The following is a 4,499-nucleotide window of genomic DNA, read 5'->3' as shown; positions in this document are numbered from 1 at the left end:
CCCCACCCCACAGAGGCCCACCGGACCTTAGAACCACACTTACCTCCTGCTCAGGTTCAGTTTGCCATCCACGTTCACGTCCGCCTCCTGCAGCGTCGCCATCTTTCCTGGGGATCCCGACCCGAAAGTAACGACGATATCAGGACTGCTTCCAGGTTAAGCTCCAAAAATCCCGCCTCTTCCGGGAAAAGAGGGGAGAGGGTGAGCTGCGCACGCGGGGAGCGGAAAATAGGCACCACAGTCCCGCCTCTTCCGGGAGGCGGGTGGGGGGGGGCTCTTTGGCTGTGCTGCGCACACGCAGTGCTAGGTTTCCTGGGTACCTAGCGTTGGGTCGGGTCTCGGCCATGGCGGAGCCGATGCATTTGAGCCAAGACCCAATGGGCCCACCCACTCCTCCACTCTGTTCGTGCGGGAGGACGGCAGCTCCATGTGGTTCCACCTACGGCCCAGGCCGGCCAACGCCGGCTGTCGACGCTCATCCTGCTCAATGTTGCTTCTAGTTGGATTTCTTTTATGGCCAGAGATATTGAACACTTCCTTGTGTATCTATTGGCCATTCTTTTTTTAAAATTTTTTATTGTAATTAGTAAAAGGGTTACATGAGATTTGCCAGGTAGAAGGTGCATTAATTCACATATCTATTGGCCATTCTTATTCTTCTTTGGAGTAGTCTTTCTTTAAGTCTTCAGCCCATTCATTGATTGTACTGTTGAGTTTTTAAGAGTTTATTTTTGGGGGGTAATTTTCTGAGCTTTGAGCATATTTTAGATATGAGGGTTTTATCTGATGCATAGCTGGTAAAAGTCTTCTTCCATTCTGTGGGATTTCTATATAACTTTCAGCTGTGTCTTTGGGCATGCAGAAGCTCTTTGGTTTGATGCAGCCCCACTTATCTAGTCTTTCTTGATTTGTTGTGATCCTGGGTCTTCATTTATGAAGTTCTGACCCATGCCTAGAAGACTTCATGTTTCCTCTACCCCTTCCTGTAATCTTTTCATGATGTCTGGCCTTATATCGGGGTCTTTGGTCCATTTAGAAGAGATTCTGATACAGGGTGATACCATAGCAGAGATTTCTGATAATGGTATTTCAATGGGCCATATATTGTTCAATTACTCTATTTTAGTCATTTCATCATAGTTTTTCATTAAGATTCACTCATTTGGTTTATAACACAAAACTGAAGTTATTTTTACTGCCTATATTAGAAAAATACTAAAGATAACCACTACAGCATTGACAATTAGATTTTTAATATTTCATTCAAATTCTTTATGTTATAGGTATCAATTGCTATTTAGAAGAACTGTAAGCAGAACGACATGGCTTTTAGCAAGTTCTCATGAAGTCTACCATAATTGACTAACAATTTGAAAGTCAGTTAACCTGAATCTTCTCTTTAATACTTTTAATATAATCATCTCATCTCCTCATCATTATTGAGTGCATTCAAGGCCATCTAGTATCTGTCTGCTGAAAATTACTAGGGGAAAATGAGATCCCTCATATATTCATCAACACTTCAATGAAACTGCAGATTAAAACTCACTGTCATGTACGCTATTTTTTCTGGCTTCAAAATAATGTGCATTAGTCAATGCTAGGGCTTCCCTATCAGTGTTAAAATATTGGCTTAATACTGCGAGGTGCTTGTGGTTCATATCTGTAATCCTAAATATTCAGGCTGAAATCTGAGGATGATGGTTCTAAGACAGGCTGGACAGGAAAGTTCTTGAGACTTTTATCTTCAGTTAACCACCAAAAAGCTGGAAATGAAGCTGTAGCTCAAGTGGCAGAGTGCTAGCCTTGATCACAAAAGCTCAGAACTTCACTCAGGCATTGAGTTCAAGCCCCAGGACTGGTGCAAAAAAAAGAAAAGAGTGTAAGTTAAAATTTAAACATATTCCTTAAAGTTTTCTTCTTTCTGGATAGATATTTGAGAATGTTTATTCTTTGGTGACTATTTCTTTCTTATTTTTGTTCTTTCCCTGAATTTCAGCGTTGCTTGTTAGCATTAGCATTTCATGAACACACTTACATTGTTTCTCCTGTGAGAGTTCATGTGTGCTCTCAGGTAGGCAATTTTTTTTTGTAATTGCAAGGTGATGAAAGTCACCACTACCTGGTTTCCATCAACAAACTCCTCCCAGATGTCCTGCATCTCAATTCCAGATTCCCCATGAATGAACAAAGCCAACTGAAATGTGCTTCAAAGGGAAGTGTTCCTTAGTCAAAACATCTAGGGGCTGGAAGTGTGGCCTAGTGGTAGAGTGCTTGCCTAGCATTCATGAAGCCCTGGGTTTGATTCCTAGGTACCACATACAAAGAAAAAGCCAGAAGTGGTGATGTGGCTCAAGTGGTAGAGCACTAGCCTTGAGGAAAGCCTAAGGACTATGCTCAACCCTGAGTCCAAGCCCCAGGACTGGCAAAATAAAAAATCTATCCATGGAGTTTTGACCGTTATATATATATTTTAATGTCAGTCCAGGGGCTTGAACTCAGGGACTGAGCACTGTCCTTGAGTTTTCTCAAGGCTAGCCCTCTACCACTTGAGCCACAGCACTACTTCCAGCCTTGTCTGTGTATGTGATACTGAGGAATCAAACCCACGGGTTCATGCATGCTAGGCAAGCACTCCACCACTAGACCACGCTCTTGGCCCTCCTTTATCTAATTTTAAACTTTCATGCATTGACTGTCTCTAGTTTCTAGGCTTTTTTATTTAGCAGAAATTGAGAACTATCTTTACGGTGAAAGACCACAAGGGGGTGGACAAGTTCTAGCACAGAATAGATGAACTTTAGAGAAGAAAGCAGAAATCTTCTCTGTCTACAAAGTCACAGCCCAGATCAAGTTGTTTCCTTAAATTTTTTTCATTGTATTTAAACACACAAAAACATAGAAGATATTAGTATTCAAATGAGGGGTTTTAGCTGGTTGCTGTTAGCTCTTGCCTGTCAACTTAGCAACTCAGGAGGCTGAGATCTGAGAAGCATAGTTTGAAGCCAGCAGGGATAGGAAAGTCTTTGGACCTTATGTCCAAGTAAGGATCAAAAACAAATACACAAACCCAAATTTGGAGTTGTGGCTCAAGTGATAGAGCACTAGCCTGGAACACAAAAGCTCAGGGATTGTACCCATGCCCTGTGTTTAAACTCCAAGACAAAAAGAAAAGAAAAGAAAAGGTCAAAGATTATTTTTGTTGTGGTATTATAGTTGTCCTTAATGACTGAAACACACTCAAGTTTTGTTTTGCTTTCATTTATTTTTTTAACTCATTTGGGAAAAACAGAGCATCTATTCAGGTGCTGTGGGCTTCATTCCAGAATGAGAGGGGAGTGAGCTCTGAGAGCTGAGGTACTCCCACTTGCCTGGCAGGGAAGGAATGCTCAATCAAGAAAGCCAGGACACCCTAGCCAAATATCACTTGGCTATTTACCCAATTGTATTACTTGTATGACCTGGCAAGCAGGCAAATAGGCTACATTGCAAGTATAATGTTTGGTGAACAGCAATCCTGGGTTGGTGATTGATAACGTCACCAGCTTAAGACACCTTCCTCCTGGGACTTCTTTCTTTGAGTCCCCAGGTCATTCTCCTTCTCTATTAGTCTTTGCCTCCAGGACTTCTTGATGACAGCTGAATACAACACCTCAACCAGAATTATAGAGGGGAAACAAACCAGGTGCTGATGGCTCATGCCTGTAACCTTAGCTACTCAGGAGGTTGGATTGCAGGTTTGAAGCCAGCCCAGGTAAGAAAGTCTATGAAAATCCTATCTCTAATAAAACTACTCCCCCAAAAAGCCAGAAATGAAGCTGTGCCTCAATGTGCTGTACAAAACAAGTTATAAGATGTTGGGATTCTAAGTCCTGGGAACATTTGAAAAGTAGTTGTCAAAAATTATTATGCTAGAAAAATTTGTTAGATATTGATATTTCATATTTCAGCCTCTACTGGTCTTTGTTGAGCAAGGTCAATTGGTTTGATGAAAATACACATCAGAGGTGAACTCTCATTTGTTCATTTGTTCAGAAGTCTGAAAAATACTTTCTCCCTGCCACATCTGTCCAGAGGCTGCATGTACAGAGGAAGAAAGCACTTTCTCTCAAAGACAGGGCAGATAAAGAAGCGTTAAAGTGAAATAACATTAAAATGCATTCTATGACAAGGTGCCTCGAGACAATATGTTCATGGAGAATGGTGGATTAAAATTGAGAAGAATGGAATCTTGGAAATACAAGTTCTTATGGTGACGAATATCCCAGCAACACCAGTTTTGCAGGTAGCATGTTAATAATCGGATGTTGAATTCCTTATAAGCAATTGAAGTGGAATCAGCAGTCAGAAAATATTACTTTGCTGACTCTCACAGGTCAGTAAGGTAAGTATAAACATCCACAAGAGCCCTGTGTTCCTCAGGCCTTTGCTGCTTTGTATGTTCCCTCCTTATTTTTATTTTTTTATTTTTGTGTGGGTCGCTCACAGGGCTTGAACTC

This window comes from Megascapheus bottae, chromosome 2, assembly GCF_031878675.1.
Source record: "Megascapheus bottae isolate mThoBot1 chromosome 2, mThoBot2.hap1, whole genome shotgun sequence".
Lineage (NCBI taxonomy): Eukaryota > Metazoa > Chordata > Mammalia > Rodentia > Geomyidae > Megascapheus > Megascapheus bottae.
The sequence above is the reverse complement of the archived record's forward strand: the minus strand, read 5'-3'. Positions refer to the sequence as shown.